Source organism: Apium graveolens, chromosome 4 (genome assembly GCF_009905375.1).
Source record: "Apium graveolens cultivar Ventura chromosome 4, ASM990537v1, whole genome shotgun sequence".
Taxonomy (NCBI): domain Eukaryota; kingdom Viridiplantae; phylum Streptophyta; class Magnoliopsida; order Apiales; family Apiaceae; genus Apium; species Apium graveolens.
In genome coordinates, this window is record NC_133650.1 from 206,505,357 (window position 1) to 206,527,237 (window position 21,881).

The 21,881-nt window shown below is 34.7% G+C and overlaps 1 long non-coding RNA gene across 1 annotated transcript; it reads right to left on the bottom strand.

Annotated features, from left to right (window-relative positions):
- Positions 1–448: 448 nt before the first annotated feature.
- LOC141720578 (uncharacterized) lies at positions 449–21,639 on the bottom strand. The gene is made up of 3 exons (XR_012574451.1): positions 21,549–21,639; positions 12,757–12,845; positions 449–630 (listed from the first exon to the last, which is right to left on the bottom strand). It is a non-coding gene; the product is annotated as an uncharacterized LOC141720578 (long non-coding RNA).
- Between the last annotated feature and the right edge of the window lie 242 nt (positions 21,640–21,881).

The window sequence follows — 21,881 nt, forward strand, 5'->3', positions numbered from 1 at the left end:
ACTAGATCATGACATAAGAAAAGCTAGAATAAATGATCTCAGGGCTACTATCTTTCAAATTGGTGAAGATACAGTTGAATTGAAGAATGCTAAAAGGAGGATGATTGATGAACTTAAATATGCTGAGAGATGTTTATTAAAGAACTATCTCAGAACAACTCCTGATATCAAAGAGATCAGTAATTGAAGCCAAGTCAAGATCTACAACTGCTCAAATTCTGATATGTAACACCCCAAAATCCGGGGTCAGGGATTCGGGTTGTCACGAGTTCCATTTCCCTTATTAATACTTAATCTTCATAGTCAACCAACTACTGAGTACTGTGACCCCACAATATACACACACACACACCACAAGTTATAGTCTCAGAGATGAATTCCAAAAATAACACAAGTCATTTTATTCCACAATTATAAACCGTTACACCTTAAAAGGGTTTCTGAATAATTTACATATTCCTTGCCATTATTACAATTCATATTATACATAAGTCTGGTTCATCAATAGTTGAAAATCTAGCCTATTGGTAGCTCTTACCTCAGCTACAGCGGCATCAACGCTTCCAGAAAACTGCAGAACGTTTCCTAACCTTTGCGAATTGGAAGCTTAGTCCTGTTCATCTTTTTTATCTGTTATTGTGTGATGAAAGAAGAAAGCAAGGGTGAGCAGCAAGTCCACCAAAATAATATGTATAATAATTAACAATATATGAGCATTCTCATAGTATTCAAGAAAGTCTTGGTCAAGAAGAAATGAACCAAGTTGATATTTTAACGCGACCAAGTCGCAAAATATTCAGTATATAAGTATATATACTTTTCATAATCTTTGAAATCCTCTGACATGTATAATATACACAGAGTTCCAGTTTATAACTGTATAAAAATATCGTTGCAAGGTGATCTCATATATCTAGCCTTGTCTCAACGTTTTTGTGAAATTTTTTTTCATGCATAAGATAATCATTAACCAGATATAAGTTGAAAAGATGAAGTTACAAGATAATCCAATATACTTATATCTTTTTCGGATACTACTTGAACTACCACCGTTCAAGGTATCATCAGTTTCAAAAGTTCATCAAACTGATGAGACTACAAGATAAGACTTGAATAGATTCAATCTTTGAAATATCATTGAATGAAATGAAGTTACGAGATACTTCATTAAGTCCCGATATATATTCATATATATCTCCCATACATTTTCTGAAAACCTCTGTCATGTAAAGTATGAACAAAGTTGCAATATCCAATGAATTTGGAAAGAAAAGAATTTTGGCATAAACCCGATATCTTGCTGATCAGGCAAAGATACCAATAAGTAACCTTTTCTACTGTAAATGGATGAATTTCTCGCCGGTCATCACCCTGGCCGCATTAGGACCTCGCGCTAGACCGTTATCCGGCCACTCACGCGTGGATGGACTGTCACCAACCTCTTACACCTTCATAGACCGTACCCCGGCCTGTCGCTTATGCCGACTCAATCAGATGGACTTACTTCCCGAACATTGGGCAAGTAATCAAATTTTTTTCTCAAAACAGCAACCATGTTGCGAATATAAAATACACCACAGAGCCGGATCCCTTAGATTTTTGAGCGAGTATTCAAGTCCCCTTTGAAAGGAAGAGCTTAAATTTGAAAACGAGGTTTGGGATCCGCTCTAACTTTTAAAATCATTTTGAAGACTCGAAAACATTTTTAAGAATGTTTGGAGTAATGCTGATTTAATAAAATAAATCAGTCCCGATATATTAGAAAATATCTGAATATTATTATTTAAATAATATTCCCATAAGGATAATCCTTATAAAAATAATTGAAGTAAAAGTTTTAAAACTCATACTTGAAATGAATATTAATAACCAAAGATATACTTATACGAAAGTATGATCTTTATTTGAATAATCGAAAATAAGTTTGATTATCGAAACATTATTTTTTAATAAAATAAAGAATATTAATTAGTAAATAATGGAGTCATAAGTCCTCGAATAAATATTCAACTAATATTCATTAATTAAAATAAACGGAGTCATAAGTCCTCGAATGAATATTCAACTAATATTCATTAAATAAAATAAACCGAGTCATAAGTCCTCGAATGAATATTCAAAGTAATATTCATTAATAAAATAAACCGAGTCATAAGTCCTCGAATGAATATTCAAAGTAATATTCATTAATAAAAATAAAGTTATCGAATAAACCTTATTCGATTAATAGTTTTGAAAACTATATCAATATATATATATATAAGTATATATATATAATATACTCGGGAACATCGACTCCCGGTTTTAGAAAATGTTCACCTTTGGGTCCCCTATACTAAGGATATACGCAATTACTGCTTATCTCTAGCATAGGTATTATGCAACTATAAGCAATTGAATCAACAATATATATAAAGATTACGAAACAGACATGCATATATACCATATCACATGCTCCAATATATCGCAAGATTTGCTAATTAACCACCATGCATCTATCACAAGATAATGCATATACATATGTATACATCACAACAACAGTATAACGGGTAGAAAACTTGCCTGAGTGTTCCGGGGTAGACTTAAGCTTATAGTGGGTCCGGTAACCTATGAACAACAACATAAGCCGGAGCTATGTGTTCTTGGGAGACTATTTGCTTTGTTGAATGTTTTTGTGGTGGAAAATGAAGTGAATGGGATATTTGGATGATTTGTTGGTTGTTTAAAGTGAGTGGAGTATGACTAAGTATGACATCATCTTGGTGACTTCATCTCTTGCCACTTGTCATCACTTGGTGGTGGAAGCATCTTCTTATGCTAATCCTTGCTTAATTGTTTGGTTAATGACCGCTTATCTGTTATACGGTTCGCTTAATTTTCGTTCTCGTTTATCGTTTGAGGGATCATACCCGGGATCTTATTACTTGGGTTCCCCTAAACCTTTCTCAATATATTATATTTCTTATATGATCCTCTCTTATAATCCTTGAATTTAAATCCTTTTTATCCCGTTACCTTATACTCAATTCTTTCAGTATCTGGTGGATTTTCGGGAAAAATCAAAGTGTTCGAATTTGGATTCTGATGATCTTTACATACACTTATATACCATATAGAGTACTAATAAGATCTCAGAATAACAATAAATGAACCTCTACAAAGTGTGGTATGAAAAGTTTTCTTATTCAGCATAATCAGCAAAATCACTATTCATAAGGGTTTTAAAAAAAATTCCAAAAATTGGGGTTATCACAGTCTTCTCTCCTTAAAAGGATTCCGTCCCGGAATCAGATAGAAAATGAATAGGGATACTCTCTTAGCATTGCACTTTCTAACTCTCGAGTAAATTTTCTCACATTGTGGTCCTACCACCAAACTCTGCCTAGTTTGATAACCCTTCTCCTAAGCACTTGTTCCTTTTCAATCTATAACCTTTCCCGCTTGCTCCATATAGGTTACGTCTGGTTGTATGTCTATGCGCTCATATGCCCCTATTTGTCTGACATCCGAATTATACTTCCTTAACATTGATACGTGGAACACGTTATGAATTTGCTACAAGTTCGGGGGTAGGGCTAGCTCATATGCTAACTTCCCAATACGTCTTAATACCTCAAAGGGTCCAACAATTCGAGGGCTTAGCTTTCCTTTCTTTTGAAACCTCATCCATCCTTTCCCAGGGAATACCTATAACAACACTAGGTCCCCTACTTCCTATCCTTTGTCCTTTTGTGTCGAATCAACATACTTCTTATGTCCATCTCGGGCTACTACCAGCCGTCCTCTGATTAGATCTATTATATCCTTGGTCCTTTGGACCACTGCTGGTCCAAGCATCTTACGCTCTGCAATCTTCATCCTAACATAAGGGAGATCGACATTGTCTTTCCTCAAGGATCTCATAAGGCGATACCTCGATACTGACATACGATCGATTATCGTGAGAAAACTTAATTTACGTTAAGTGATCATTCCAAATTCTTTCAAGTCTATTGAACCGACTCTCATCATAGCTTCTAGCATTATAGCTTTTACTTCTCAATACCCATTCTTTTCCAGTTCGTAGTCGTTACTATCTTCCGTACATAATACTATACTGGTTACACTTTTGCTCGTTAGCGTTCTATAACCTTTTAATAACCACGTCAACCTTAGTATCACGAACGTGTTAGAATCAAAATACCACCGTACTGATACTGCTTCTTTTCTAGCTGCTTCTATCTTCGAAAGCTTGATCCATCATATAGAAGTAAAGGAATTTGTTGAGAGATCACTATGATCATGAACACTTGTTGTATTGCATAGTTAGTACAGAAGGTGGCCAGCCTTTAGTACTTGACGAGCAATTAAACAACATATGGTATCCTACTAGGCTTCTATCACACAGATAGATAGTCATTCAGCAATACCTCCCCTTCTGGAAGGGTTGTTCTTCTCAGCTTATATGAAATGAAAAGGAGAGAAAAGAATGAATTGAAGAGAATTATATATATATAAAATATACTGCCACAAAATATCTAGCTTGGAATCTACCTCTGAACTATAGAGGTTTATCATAGGAGAACAAAACATATACGTATATATATCAACATCAGGTATTATAGCATCGTATTTCACATGCCTAAATATTTTTGATATTCTGTCCATCATTCTATGGACCCATGCTCTTGCTCGAGCTTATACACAATCACCTTTGAAACTCCCTCGACATCGAAAATTGAATCTGGGATCTCATTCTACACATCATCGTTAATAGAATTCTATACTTGCACCGCAACCTTCCTCGTATAGTAATACGACTCTCTATTCATAAGAGGGAATAAATATATAATATGTAAATACTCCACTAGGTAGTCTATCAATGATAACTTATATATCAACACGACCCCATTAGGGGTACTCAATCTCAACATCCACTCCAATACAACTCTCACGGTTGTAATCAGCTCATTACTCGCAGAATCATTGTTGCATTACCATGGTCCACCACTGACCTACTGTAGTCATTCATTTTCTATGAAATCTTAATAGCTAACCGTACGGAGTCCATACATGTCGTATCAGATTCTTCTAAGGAGGCAACATAATCACCATTCCATGATTCATGAAGAACACTCCTGAACTTGGCGTACATATGACATGAAGCAAATAAAATTGCAGAAGAGTTTCAATAAAAGCAACGATAGCAGGTTAACACCATTATTAACCATATGTCTTTATTAGGAGACATGAAGCTCAAAGGTTCATTTAGTCCTTTCGTAACATGGTCCTGGCTTATCTCAAGATATAACCTTATAAGATAGATAGCCCGCTCACGGCGATTTCATAAATTAAATCTTTACCAAACTACTATCACGGTTGAGTATCGTACAATCATCAGAAGGAATGTCAATCTTTCAAACCATAATACAACCTTCACGACTTCAACCATCATCACTGTATTCCTTTGGCACTAGCGCCTATAATTATCCTCTTATATTTAAAGTGTCGGCCACCTCTTTGGCCTTTCCTGATAGTAAAGTTTCCTTACAATCAATGTCATTTAAATGACCTTCAACTAAATTTTCTACCTCATTTCCAATCACTGCTTGTGTGAAAATGCTCTTCATTACGCCTTGGTAAAAAAATATATCATCACTTTTCCATAAGTTATTGCCACGGTCTTTTAGAGGTTAACATTGTCACGATTGACTCTTGATCATACTTAGGACGTCTCTTATTTTGGGTCCTTCTTGATTTCACCAATCTCGACCCTTATTGGGTCAATCTATACTTTCTTATAGTTCAACATGTGCCCCACCTGGCATTATTATAATTACGTCACATTTCCTTTATCAAAATTTCTATTCTTGAGAACTTTGAATATTACCTTTTTCCTTGTAAAACCTCTAAGGTTATCTTTAAATCTTTCATCAGGTACACCTTAGGCACAGGGCATATCAAGATACCATTTACTAATACCAGAATCATTGTCTATATAAAGGTTGTTGTTACCTTAATCCTTTCCAATTCATACTGTCAAAACTCATGTTGTCCCTATTAAGGGCGAAATGCCATCCTTTATGCATTCCCCTAGGATTCATCTCAAGTTATCGAGGTTCTATCATTAATTCCACCTTTAAAAAGGTACAGGCATCCTTCCATGGATAAATCAAGTCATATATCCTTCATAGCTTATCTATTTAATCATTCCCACCTCGATAGTCTATACCTAATTTCATAATAGCATCCTTATTCAAATTGAGGTCAATCCATATGGCCTACAAAAGATAACAATGATTATCCTCTTTTCTTTCCTGATTTGGTAATGATAACATGGATGTTCTGGAAGATATCTTTTTCAACGTGAAAATCTACTTAATAAATCCTCATTTACTTTTGTTGTTTATCTCAACAGTCATCTCAATATTGGGATATCTCTCATACCTAGCATCTCCCTTTCTGGGTATCAAGCCACCGGTCTTACACTTCACATTTCTGAAGGTCACTTCCTTCATCCAATTTTCCTAATTTCCTACTTTCTTGTCTCCTCAGTCTATCCGCGTCTCATTATTTATCCTTCGAACTATCTCAAGGTTTCCTCGAATCCTCCCAACTTACAGGGGATAAAATATATGTATTTCTTATGCCTTCAACCATCAATTTTAACTCATGGTGAATCACCCTCATCCTAACGATTACATAATTTTCTATTTCTATTGCTACGAGTCTTTAGGGTTTCCTCATACCCAACTCCCTCATCATTCCTCAAACTCTATTGCCTTTATATTCCTTTCCACTTCAGTTTTTTTTTATTTTCCTTTCTCTTATCATTATTTCATGAACCAACACAACATAAGCATTGATTTCAAACATCCCGTCATTCTGGATTCGTGTCCTCAGAACGAATCTTGACAACTTTTCCAACTTAGATTCATAATTCATCATACTTGTCTGTCTTTGTTCTGGTTCTAAAGCCTTTACACTATCTCCATAACCTTGAGAAGTACTTTCCTAAAAACAATTGACTGAACATAAATCAATTTATTATAATCTCTTGCTCCGTGCCTTCCTTGGCCTTTCACCAGCGGGTGGTCTCTCTCTTAGGAGGGTAAGTGACAAAAACAGTCTTTTGTGATTCATCAATCATTTAGAATCTCAAATGATTCCTCTATTTCCTTTAGCCAGGCTCTTGCCTCGACTAGCTCAGCTTATTCCTTGGAACTCTTAGAGCTTAGCGACTTAAAGGTCCTGAAAGAATTTCTCACCGCATTGCTTCCTCAGGGTGGTGGTTAGGGATAAAAGTATAAGTTTTGTTTAGGTAGGTCCATGAATTGCCGTATAGGATTACCGTCTCGGGTCTCCTTTCCTTACTCGACTTTCTGTTTCCTTATATCTTAATTGCGACCTCCCTGATTATCATATTCAAGGTTTGCCCCTAATCTTATTCCTCGTGGGGGCATAATGCTTGGAATTTTTTTGAAAATCTCTGGATATTTGTCTTACTTACTTTGCTTAAATCCTTCCCTCGTTCAGTCCTTGCATGATTGCAAATTATGAATTCTCAAGTTCTATAAACTTCATGACACTTTCTTAAGTGTTCACAGTGCAATTAACAATATGAACTTATCACAAACAAACTGATCTGAACTGAAATTAACGAATATATACTTAACTATTTGTTAGAGGGTACAACAACTAAACACATTAAAGAGAATTACATCATTTGAGCTGATCGCTTCTATCCCAAAAGTACTACCATATATAATCATCTAGTCATTAAAACTATTCATTCATAACTTAGGCTAATCCTCCAAAAGCGGTGCTGCATGAAATCCTTGTCAAATTGCTCAGACTCTGCACACTAATATGGATCAAGAAATGCGGGCACGCACGACATCCCTAACCTACTCCATTAAAGCGGTGATGAGGTCTAAGATAGTTGCAAGTAGAGCTAGATCAATCTGACCCTCAAGATGGCCTCTAACTGCAATTCGGGTGGTAGCCTCAATCCTTTCCATGCTATAAGCTAATCCTGCCGGAAGTACCCCACCCTCAATCCTTGGTGCATTAAGTCGATCCAACAGATCACTCCTAACATTACGGGCCTCAGACAGGCCACCCAAAGTCATATAATAATCGGCGATAAGAGAAGCCTGAGTGGTAGCATCTAGCAGTCCATGGGGTGCAGGTGGTGTAGACCCAGGAGATCCAAATGGATAACAAAGCACAGTATCAGGTGACCATGGTGCAGGAGATAAAGGTGGCATTTCCTCAGTAGGTGTTGGGCTCTGTACATGGGAGGGAACATGAATTGGTGGAACCTCATGGATGTCTACAGGAACCTCTGGAAGAGGGTCTGACACTGGTATAATTGGTGTCGTGGAAGGCCCCACTCCTTCTGCCCTCATCATCCTTTGTGCCCTTGGTAACTCTTCATCCTCTGGTGCCACCCTCGCGGCCATTCTCGCTCTGGTAGTCGCCCTGACTACGGTCATCAATTCCTCAGCGGTCCTCTCTTCATTCTCGTCAGGATCCTCCACGAGATCCTCCTCAGCAACAATCCCTTCTGGGATAACATCCTCAACCGCAACATTCTCAATATGAATCTCATCCGGTCCCTTGTTAGGGTACTCTATTGGATTCACAATGTGATCTCCAACATGTAATAAAACATCCTCAGGCTGATGCTCCTGAACCTCAGGGTTCGGTGCCCCGCTGCCCTATACGAGAACGAACTATGTTACTACCATGATATTTATAAGGGTTCCCATAAGGGTTTTAATTGTCAGTACTACGCTAGGTAGTCCGACTATGAACTTGGCAAGAGTTCTTATTATCTTAGTGAACTTATTATCTTAACGTCACATCATCTCTGAGGTTTATAACGCTTGACTCTGATACCATTTCTGTAACACCCCCAAATCCGGGGTCGGGGATTCGGGTTGTCACGAGTTCCATTTCCCTTATCAATACTTAATCTTAATAGTCAACCAACTACTGAGTACTGTGACCCCACAATATACACACACACACCACAAGTTATAGTCTCAGAGATGAATACCAAAAATAACACAAGTCATTTTATTCTACAATTATAAACCGCTACACCTTAAAAGGGTTTCTGAATAATTTACATATTCCTTGCCATTATTATAATTCATATTATACATAAGTCTAGTTCATCAATAGTTGAAAATCTAGCCTATTGGTAGCTCCTACCTCAGCTACGGCGGCATCAACGCTTCCAGAAAACTGCGGAACGTTTCCTAACGGAAGCTTGGTCCTGTTCATCTTTTCTATCTATTGTTGTGTGATGAAAGAAGAAAGCAAGGGTGAGCAGCAAGCCCACCAAAATAATAGGTATAATAATTAACAATATATGACCATTCTCATAGTATTCATGAAAGTCTTGGTCAAGAAGAAATGAACCAAGTTGATATCTTAACGCGATCAAGTCACAAAATATTCAGTATATAAGTATATATACTTTTCATAATCTTTGAAATCCTCTGACATGTATAATATACATAGAGTTCCAGTTTATAACTGTATAAAAATATCGTTGCAAGGTGATCTCATATATCTAGCCTTGTCTCAACGTTTTTGTGAAAATCTTTGTCATGCATAAGATAATCATTAACCAGATATAAGTTGAAAAGATGAAGTTACAAGATACTCCAATATACTTATATCTTTTCTGGATACTACTTGAACTACCACCGTTCAAGGTATCATCAGTTTCAAAAGTTTATCACACTGATGAGACTACAAGATAAGACTTGAATATATTCAATCTTTGAAATATCATTGAATGAAATGAAGTTATGAGATACTTCATTAAGTCCCGATATATATATATATTCATATATATCTCCCATACATTTCCTGAAAACCTCTGTCATGTAAAGTATGAACAGAGTTGCAATATCCAATGAATTTGGAAAGAAAAGAATTTTGGCATAAACCCGATATCTTGCTGATCAGGCAAAGATACCAATAAGTAACCTTTTCTACTGTAGATGGATGAATTCCTCGCCGGTCATCACCCTGGCCGCATTAGGACCTCGCGCTAGACCGTTACCCGGCCACTCACGCGTGGATGGACTGTCACCCAGCCTCTTACACCTTCATAGACCGTACCCCGGCCTGTCGCTTATGCCGACTCAATCAGATGGACTTACTTCCCGAACATTGGGAAAGTAATTAAATTATTTTCTCAAAACAGCAACCATGTTGCGAATATAAAATACACCACAGAGCCGGATCCCTTAGATTTTTGAGCGAGTATTCAAGTCCCCTTTGAAAGGAAGAGCTTAAATTTGAAAACGAGTTTTGGGATCCGCTCTAACTTTTAAAATCATTTTGAAGACTCGAAAATATTTTTAAGAATGTTTGGAGTAATGCTGATTTAATGAAATAAATCAGTCCCGATATATTAGAAAATATCTGAATATTATTATTTAAAAAGTAAATTGCACTTTGCACCCTACTATTATGTTTCAAAAACAAATTTGTACCTGAACTTTGAAAAATTCAGTTTACACCCCTATACTTCAACTTTGGGATTCATTATGCACCCCTTTCCAGAATTTTGTTGAATTGGATAGGGGTAAAACCGGAAATTCAGCAAAAATATTAAGTAAATTAATTTCATGTCTTTTAAAATAATGTTAAAAATTGAATTTTGATACAAAATTGTAAGTTTTTAATTTTTTAAATGATAATAGTAATTTGAGTTTTGATTTCATTTTATATTATTAATTCTAGTATTTTGTAATTCTATAAAAAAATATTTTAACAATTAATTTTGATTATATAACTAAATTTAATTAAGTAGAGTAATAAAATTTTTGAAATTGATATTAAAAAAATGATAATCGAATGTAAAATTAATAGTGTTATTTGAAAATTAAAAATTTATTATTTTATAGTTGCTATAAAATAATATACAATTTTTAATAATATTTGAACAAGCTATATTTTATTTTGATTAAGTATATTGTTGAATTTCCGGTTTTACCCCTACCCAATTCAACAAAATTCTGAAAATGGGTGCATAATGAATTCCAAAGTTAAAGTATGAGGGTGCAAACTGAATTTCTTAAATTCTGGTACAAATTTGTTTTTGAAACATAGTAGTAGGGTGAAAAGTGCAATTAACCCTTATTTAAATAATATTCCCATAAGGATAATCCTTATAAAAATAATTGAAGTAAAAGTTTTAAAACTCATACTTGAAATGAATATTAATAACCAAAGATATACTTATATGAAAGTATGATCTTTATTTGAATAATCGAAAATAAGTTTGATTATCGAAACATTATTCTTTAATAAAATAAAGAATATTAATTAGTAAATAAACAGAGTCATAAGTCCTCGAATAAATATTCAACTAATATTCATTAATTAAAATAAACGGAGTCATAAGTCCTCGAATGAATATTCAACTAATATTCATTAAATAAAATAAACCGAGTCATAAGTCCTCGAATGAATATTCAAAGTAATATTCATTAATAAAATAAACCGAGTCATAAGTCCTCGAATGAATATTCAAAGTAATATTCATTAATAAAAATAAAGTTATCGAATAAACCTTATTCGATTAATAGTTTTGAAAACTATATCAATATATATATATAAGTATATATATATATAATATACTCGGGAACATCGACTCCCGGTTTTAGAAAATATTCATCTTTGGGTCCCCTATACTAAGGATATACGCAATTATTGCTTATCTCTAGCATATGTATTATGCAACTATAAGCAATTGAATCAACAATATATATCAAGATTACGAAACAGACATGCATATATACCATATCACATGCTCCAATATATCGCAAGATTTGCTAATTAACCACCATGCATCTATCACAAGATAATGCATATACATATGTATACATCACAACAATAGTATAACGGGTAGAAAACTTGTCTGAGTGTTCCGGGGTAGACTTAAGCTTAGAGTGGGTCCGATAACCTATGAACAACAACATAAGCCAGAATTAAACCACGATCGCTTAAGAAACTAGAATTTAACCATTTAGAGCCCTAACATTCGCTTTCACGCTTAACGATTCACTTAAGTCGCTCGAGTACCCTCGGCTCTACCATTTTTAATAAATTAACCATTAAGAGTTTTAAGGCGATTCTTTCGCGAGTACCTTACCAACTGCCTAACCCACTTAAAATAATTGTTTCATACCCCAATTAGTCATTTAAAGTCCTTAAGAAAGGTTTCAAAGTAAGGCGAGGGGTAATGGTTCGGTCGCGAAGCGCCATTACTTAAAATGGTTGTTTCTCCTAAACCGTACATCGGATTCAAACGAACCACATATCAAAATGAAGCTCGTAACATGAACTATCTAATCATGTCAATGGTCAAAACCTAACAGTGAGTTCACGGGTCTTGATGTTAAGAACAAAAACAGTCTAAAGTAAATCGGGCATTACGACGGCTATGTTTACGCGATTACCAAATTTTATCCTACTCCAAATCAACCACAATTCAACCATACAACCAAACTCCATCCATACATCACTACAACATCCCCAACACCTCAAGTTTTCCAATTTATATTATTCTCAAACATGAACTAAAACTATTCTTAAGTTCATTAACTAATAACCAAGATTTCAACATCCAAATCACTACAAATCCAATCCAAACTCTAAACACACAAGCATCATGCTTCTCATTTACTATAACCATTAAAACCATCTTAATACTCAAAGTAAAGTTAGGGTTTGGAGGTGTTATACCTTCCTTGGAGTGATTAGAGTAGCTAGGAAGCCTTAAGAAGCCTTGAGAAGCCTTGAGAAGCCTTGAGATAGCTTAGGAATGCTTGCATCTTAAAGGAAATCAAAGAAAATAAAGTTAGTAATCTTGAAAATACTATTCATCATCTTCTTCCTTGATTTATTGGAAGAGATTCATGAAGAAATAGAAGCTTAAACTCCTAGGATATGCTTATCTAATCATAAAGGACCTTGGGTAATTACCTTGCAAATTAACAAAGCTAGAAACTTGATTTTTGGAATTTTTCTCCTTGAAAAAATGAAAAAGCCGTGAGCTATGTGTTCTTGGGAGAGTATTTGCTTTGTTGAATGTTTTTGTGGTGGAAAATGAAGTTAATGGGATATTTGGATGATTTGTTGGTTGTTTAAAGTGAGTGGAGTATGACTAAGCATGACATCATCTTGGTGACTTCATCTCTTGCCACTTGTCATCACTTGGTGGTGGAAGCATCTTCTTATGCTAATCCTTGCTTAATTGTTTGGTTAATGACCGCTTATCAGTTATACGGTTCGTTTAATTTTCGTTCTCGTTTATCGTTTGAGGGATCATACCCGGGATCTTATTACTTGGGTTCCCCTAAACCTTTCTCAATATATTATATTTCTTATATGATCCTCTCTTATAATCCTTGAATTTAAATCCCTTTTATCCTGTTACCTTATACTCAATTCTTTCGGTATCTGGTGGATTTTCGGGAAAAATCAAAGTGTTCGAATTTGGATTCTGATGATCTTTACATATACTTATATACCATATAGAGTACTATTAAGATCTCAGAAGAACAATAAAAGAACCTCTACAAAGTGTGGTATGAAAAGTTTTCTTATTCAGCATAATCAGCAAAATCACTATTCATAAGGGTTTTAAAAAAATTCCAAAAACTGGGGTTATTACATGATGTGTATACAGACTGAAGCTGTTATCAGAAGTTAAAGATGGTAAAGCTACAAGGACTGTAAGTTGTAGTTATCTAGTCAAATTCTCATGCATTTGTACTTAATGTTTTTGACATCATCAAATATCTGTTAAACTTGTATATTATACTAATTTACAAGTTGGGGGAGATTGTTAGATATATTTGATAATGTCATGACTAATATGATTTGTGTTTAGTTTTCAGATCTTATTTAAACAGGACAACTCAGTACTTAACTGGAAATCAGCACTTATACTGAAGTCAGAACTTAAGTTGTCAGAACTTTAGTTATCAGGAGATATTTATCAGAAGATAATATCAGGACTTAAGGACACTTTCAGATAAGGAAGGCGGCTGGTTGAAAGGAAATAAGATCAAGAAAAACGCAAGAAGAGATATGCATGAAGAAGGAATTCTATGAAGAATAGAATACTTGGAAGAAAAGATAACTAGTTGATATATTTTAGGAAGCAGAATTATATTCCATATCAATTAGCGATTATCTTGTAACTGTGTAGTATATAAACACAGACATAGGGTTTACACTATATGTGTTATCATAATCGAAGTTATAATTTATTGTAACCCTAGTAGCTCTCGTGATAATTTGTTCATCACTGAGAGAGGACAGTTCCATATTGTTACAGAGTTTAATAAAATTTGTTTTCTGTTACTTGTGTTCTTTAATTCGATTTGATTGTGATAAACACTGTATTCAACCCCCTTCTACAGTGTGTGTGACCTAACAAGTGGTATCAGAGCAGATCTGTTAACACACAAACAGTTTAAGATCCGAAAATAATCATGTCTGAAGAAGACAAACTCCAATTAAGCCTGCCTCACAAATTCGACAAATACAGGTGAGGATACCCAATTGGGCTCCTCATGCACTTTGACTTGAAAAATCTGGGGAGGATGATCAGGCAAGTTGGCTTCGAAAGTCAAATAGTGCCAATGCCCACAAGAAGAAGATGTCATTGCCTTGATGACTAAGACGTTGCCAAACTCTGTTTCGTGTGTGGAATTATATTGAGCAATGGCCAAAATCACGAAACTAGTTAATTTCTCCAACTCGTAATCAGTGATGGTGGTATCCGGTGGGCAGTAATATCTTGTAATCAAGCTACCAAAACGATGGCGATCTAGATAGGGATATTCTCCAACCTCGAAACCCTAAATCCAACAAAAAAAAGAGAAGAGAGGTTAACAACAGTAAAATAAAGCTTGCATGCATGGGTAATTTCCAAATACGTGATTAAAAAAATACTTTAAAATACGCGTAAAAGTCAAAATGGACAAGTAATTCCAAACGGAGATACTACGTACCTTAGTAGTATTGATGTCGTTGGCGTACTGCTCCGACTCCACAAGACACTTTCTTTCCTCAAAGATGTGATTTTTTATAGTTTCGTTATCCAGGCTTCCCATGGTTTTCCTGACTCCTAGTAGGATCTTCTTCATCCTTTCATCTTCCTCTTGTTCGATTTCTTGATCTAACCAACTATGATCATAATCTTCCTGTCAGTGTGGTACCTCCCATGGCTCCAGGCTGAAATTGAAAATCTTTTTTCTAGGAAAATTGTGGAGATTATCCATTATGATACCTGAGCCTCTCTGCTGCTCTCTCAATTCAATTCGCATAAATACTTTACCCTTCACCGGCTGGGGGTATTTATAATAGTAGAAATTATACTTTTATAATTAGGATTGAATATTATAATTCTTATTAAAAATTAATGTTATATCAGCCATGTGCGTTTCATTTAACAATATGGACTATGGAGTATCTATTTATACTGATGCAATATCGGTGTGAATCGATCAATCCGTCCGATAATTCTAATTCAAATCCTAATTAATATTAAAATCAACTTCTTTCGTTAGTTTAAATTCTAATACTATTACAATTTAGGATTCAAAGGTTTTCTTTTTATGTTTAATACATATTAACCAATTCTCAAATAATGTGTTACATAATTCCTTCCTAACACGCGTGTACCATTAATGTCCAAATTTTTATTGAACAATATTCAATCAATGTTTTTATCTAAACGTGTATTTTCTGGATATTCGAGCCAATACCATATTTCTCTCAAATACATAACATGTAAATAGAATTTAAATTTTAAGTCATTTTATTTTTGGATTGTTTAATATATAAAATATTCAAAAATTTTAATTAAAAAATACTCCCTCCGTTCCTTTTAAGTTGTCACGTTTGACTTTTCAGTGGTCAAATTGACCAACTTTTGACTAAAAATTAAGAATAATTCTTTCATTACTTGAAAAACGGAAATAAAATAAAGCTAAATCCAACCTCGAAACCCTAAATCCAAGAAAAAAAAAAGAAGAGAGGTTAACAACAGTAAAATAAAGCTTGCATGCATGGGTAGGTTCCAAATACGTAATAAAAAAAACTCTTTAAAATACGCGTAAAAGTCAAAATGGACAAGTAATTCAGAACGGAAATACTACGTACCTTAGTAGTATTGATGTCGTTGGCGTACTGCTCCGACTCCACAAGACACTTTCTTTCCTCAAAAATGTGATTTTTTATGGTTTCGTTATTTAGGCTTCCCATGGTTTTCTTGACTCCTAGTAGGATCTTCTTCATCCTTTCATCTTCCTCTTGTTCGATCTCTTGATCTAACTAACTATAATCATAATCTTCCTGTCCGCGTGGTACCTCCCATGGCTCCACGCTGAAATCGAAGATCTTGATATTTCCTGATCTACGAAAATTACGGAAATTCACTGGATTACTCCACGGTCCCTCCATTCAATTCGCACCGCATACTTTACCCTTCTCCTATCCTTTTTAGTTAGTTGCCTGACCCGACAACCCCGGCCGGGTATTTATATATGATAATACATTTTTAATTTAGTGGCTGTTTCGCTACTTCAAAACGCCCATTTATCTGTGCTAAACGTCCGTTCTAATTTGTGAGTGCCGTTTGGAAAAAAAAGTAAACGTGCTTTATACACTGCTTACTCGTTGATAAGGGAAAGTGGGTACATAGGTACATTCTCCGTTTTCCAATTCAAATTATTCTTCTTTTTCAACTACTAACTCTACCTGCATTTTTTTGTATATTATTATTTAGTTTAAATATTTTTATTAATATTTTATATCTTTTATTTATATTAAAATGATATGTAACTGATGAAATTTGAAATAAATTTTTAATATATAATGTAGTTGATGAGATTGGAATCTCAAAATTTTAATTATCTATATTTGTAGTATATAAAAGTAATAGTAATTAGGTAAAATTATGTACCAACAAACATGTATGATACCAACCAAATTTTTAATATTTTTTTTATTATAATATAATATAGATAGATTTGTATTGATAAAATAATTATCTTTTTTAAATGTGTCCGAAGAACTTTAAAAGACATACACGAAGCGAATTGTCATATAAAATTAAATAGTGAAGATATTTGGTTTGAAATTAGTGAAAAAGAAATTTACATTTCTAAGAATAATGGGAAATTTTGAAAAGTGGCCAAGTTAAATTTTTTTTTTCAAAAATACAATCATTTTAAAAATAAGTTTATTTAAAAATTTTATTTGCAAAAAATATGATATTTCAATTTTATTTTGCAAAAATATAATATTTCTGCAACTACATGCAATCTCGACGGGTTTCTACAATTTCATGTAACCAAAAAATTCGATATAATTAGTTAAATATCCGGTTGATTTTGGTTGCACTGTATTTTACAAATATTATTAGAATAATGTAAAGTCGCAAAAAAACTTAAAAAACTTAGAGGTCGTTTGGTTCAAATTTTTCAGGTATAGGTATGAGTTTTGTTCATTCCAAACTCATACCTGATGTTTGGTTGGAAAATTTATTCCTCCAAACCCATACCTCAAATCCCCAAGATATGAGTTTTTGATATATTAGAGGGGATGTGGTTATGAAACCTGGGTATGGGGAATCAAAAATATTTTAATTTTATAGACAGTTACATGTAAATACTTGACACAAAATTAAATCAACAACTCAAAATTGGATAAAAATAAAATTATATTAATATTTTTAACTAATAAAATTTAATAATTTAAAAATATTTTAATTCTATATATTCATTACACCACTCAACCAAACACATGATATCAAGAATGATACCTCAACCCCATACCACCTTAACCTGATTTCTCATTCCAACCCCATACCGCTTCGTGAACCAAACGACCCCTTAGTATTTTTGGTAATTTCTCAAAATTAATTTATATTTAATTATTAATTTTTTAAAATTTTATCTTTCAACTTTTTATATTCGTCTATTAAAATTTAATTTTTTAAAAAATAACTTATAAGTTATAATTTACCAAACACATCACCAACTTATATGAAAAGTTATCCAAACACTTAAATCACTTATAATCAATAATTTACTTATCACTTATATTACACTTTTCAACTTTAATATATAAGTTACTTATTTTATGATATCCCAAACGTGCCCTTAATCTTTTATAATTTGGATTAGGATTGTTCAAATCGGGCTCAAATTCTAATTTATATCCAACTCTAATTATTTTAATTGATATCCTATCCTATATTATAACTAGAATAATAACCGTATGAGGCACGTGCTAATTTCTAGTATTGTATGTTGATATATAATTTAACATTGTCTATACTATAATCTTAATACTCCCTCTGTCCTAATTTATTATTATTATTTAAAATTAATATATTATTTTTAAAATTATATATATATATATATAGTAATTGTAATATCCGGAATTTCCGTAATTATTTTAAAAATGAAAAATATGCAAAATATAATAATTTTAGCTTTATGTGGTCACTAATACCGTATATTGCATAACCTAACTTGACTCGTGTGGATTGGATTATTTTTCGATTTGTTATGTGATTTAAATATCAGTATTTGAGAAAACGGATCAGTTAAAGGCTGGCTGGCAGCCCAAAAATGGTCGGTTATTCTGAGGTGTATCGTATGCTTGTCATTCGTTCGTAGAAACTTCGGGGTTTTGAAATTCCATACATTTTATTAAATTAGGGAACTTTCCGATTTTCACACGGCATGTTTTATCAGCATCCTAAGCTCAAACTATACTCGGCAAATACAAAAAAAGAAGAAGAAAAGCATATATTCAGGGTGATTGCTACCCGAATTCCCAACATGAATATTTCAAAAATACATAACCACCAAGAAAGTTTAAGTCCCTTTTCTTAGTCGTCCATCTCGGAGAGGTCATCCTTTGGAATACTTTGAGCAGGAGTTAGCTTGGGCCTAGCCCGATTGGAAAGCTTTGGATGTTGATGGACTGGAAGGCAACCGCTGTCAGGTAATTCAGAAAGGCTAGCCCTTTGACTGGCTATATTCTTTGTGGTTCAAGGTGGGCTTTGATTCCGATGATCTCGGGTCAATAGCTTAACCGTCATGCTGCGAGAAAATAGCTGGGCTTTAGCCCATGACGGTTACTTAAGGCCGCGGAATCAATCATATGGACCTTTGGAGAAGGAAACCTAGCCCATCAAGATTTCTTGCTCTCCAAGAACTACGTTTGGCTTGATCCCCTATAAATAGGGGTACGTAGGCACATTGTATGGATGGAGCAACTGTGCGAAGGAGATTGAATTCGACATTCGATCTTAATTACAAACCCGATAATCCATACGATCTCAGCCATCAACAAATACCAAACCCCAACCCCATTCATCATACGTCATTCGAACGTCCTACGCCGGTTCGAACGTACTCCGCCCGTTCGAACATCCTATGCTTGTTCAAACGTCCTACGCCAGTTCAGACGTCGTCCGCCCATTCGAACGTCCTACGCTTGTTCAAACGTCCTTCGTCGGTTCAGACGTCCTCCGCCCGTTCGAACGTCCTACGCTTGTTCAAACGTCCCACGCCGTTCGAACGTCCTACGCCCATTCCAACGTCCTCCGCCTGTTCGAACGTCCTACGCTTGTTCAAGCGTCCTACATCGTTCTATCATCCTACGTCGTTCGAACGTCCTACGTCGTTCGAACGTCCTACGTCATTCGAAAGTCCTACGCCCGTTCAAACATCCTCCGCCCGTTCGAATGTCCAACGCCTATTCAGCGTCCTACGCCGTTCGCCGTCGTCAACCACCACCGTAATTCCAGCAACCCTCCCCAAATTTTTTATCACCAAATTCCTCCGTTAACACACATTAATAGTTTTGTATTAATTTCTAATCATTGATCTACAAAACAGCATAATGCGGTTTAAGCATAACAGTTATTAATTTGTTGATGAAAAAAAATGCTTCTCCATTGTGCTTTTTTTATAACGTGCACCAGCTCGAAGTTGGTTAAATAATACGGAACTACGATCAAAATTGGACTCTTTCAACAACTAACTTCATTAAAAAGAACATAAGAGAGAAATATGAGAAAAAGAGAAAGCTAGGAAATAGGAAAGAGAAACATTCGGATCAAAATTTGCAAGACGCAGTAGAGAGATCTAAGGCAGCTAGTGAATCTAATGGCTACAGGTGCGGCTCTCAGGCTTTTCATGTTGATGAAGTTTGGTGGGAGCGGATATATGAGTCACTTGATGCAAGCAAAAGATGGCAGAGGAATTTTCAGAATTGGGATATGAAGAATGCCAGGAGATATGGTGAAAGTGACCGTCACATAAAGGGACAACTGAGAGAAAAAGTTTTATCATAACTCAAAGGGTGAAGTACGAATGCGGGTTTAAAGATGAATCACCATGGAACGATATAAAGGAGGAAAGATTACTCAGAGTGTCTTACTTATGCCGAAGGAACCGAATAAAAGTCAAAAGGACATAGTTGAAGATCAAGCGATTCAGGAATTTATAAAGTCTCATATCGAATGGGTGGATGTCATCATAGCAAAGGAAGCACTACAAGGAGTAGATCATAGCATTACAGGAGCACTCGATCAAATACACAACATGACGTTAGCAAGGTGTAGGAAACCATCAAGAAGAGATTACAAGGGTGCATTGCTGCGATTTAAGGGGAAGGAGATTCATCAGCATAAGACGAGAAAGGTTCAAGCACAAAGTCTAAAAGCAACTTTTTTAGACAAAATTTGGAAAATAAAACTGCTTATGTAGCTAATCTCCCACAATGTATACGACTAAGGGATTTATGGAGAGTCTTCAAAGAAATTGGTAGAATTAAGGACATTATTCTGCCAAAAAAACGAGACTCCCAAAATAGAAGATAAGGATTTGTTTAAGTGTTTGAAGAAAAGACTCTTCATGAGATAATCAGAAGATTGGAAAATTACAAGCTACAAGACAAGATTATACAGGTCAAGTAAGCTAAGAAGAAAAAAGGAAATTAATCAACTTTGTACGTGGAAAAGAATGACAAAAAGATATCTTATCACGGTGAGGGGAAGGCAAATAGCAACTGGGTAGAGATCCACAAAGGAAAAGGCGACACCAGAATGGAAGAACATCATAACCCTCAAAAAGACCAGTCAGATAGAACTAGAAATCATGTGGGATCGACCACAGAAAACAACAAGTCTGATTCTCGGACTATACATCTAGACATAAATGAGAACTTCAAAGAGCTACTTCAAAGAAGTACTGTGGTGTAAGCATGGAAAGAGGACAGTTTGGTTGCTATTAAAACCACATTGGAACTGTTGGGTTTTGGAGATATTGAAGTTAAGACAATGTCATCTAAAAGTTTTACTCCTATTAGGGTAGGCTAGCTAACTGTGGGGTGTACTTACCCGTATGATTAATATAATTTAGCCTTCAAAGAAAGAAAAAAATCTACAAAACAAAACAAGATACACATAATTATTAGTTAATTAAAGGTTAACTGCCTACCTCATTAGGGTTAGGAGGAAAATCCACTTTAAACTGATCATAAAGAGTCGGTGGAGAAGGAAAAACATCATCAACATCCATAGGATCCATCCTACATATACCTGTAAATTTTTAGCAACTTACAAAGAGAATAAAAATACAGATGGGAATAAAAGTTAGATCATTTACAACAAATTGAAAAATGATTGTCCGTGTATGTTAAGTCACTGAAAAATTAGGGTGTGTAGTAGAGGAAATAAAAATAAAAAACTCTACGGAATCCATGTGTTCATGTCAGTAAGAAAAAAAGCTTTCTACAAAAATGATTATATACTCAGTACTCCCTCCATCCCA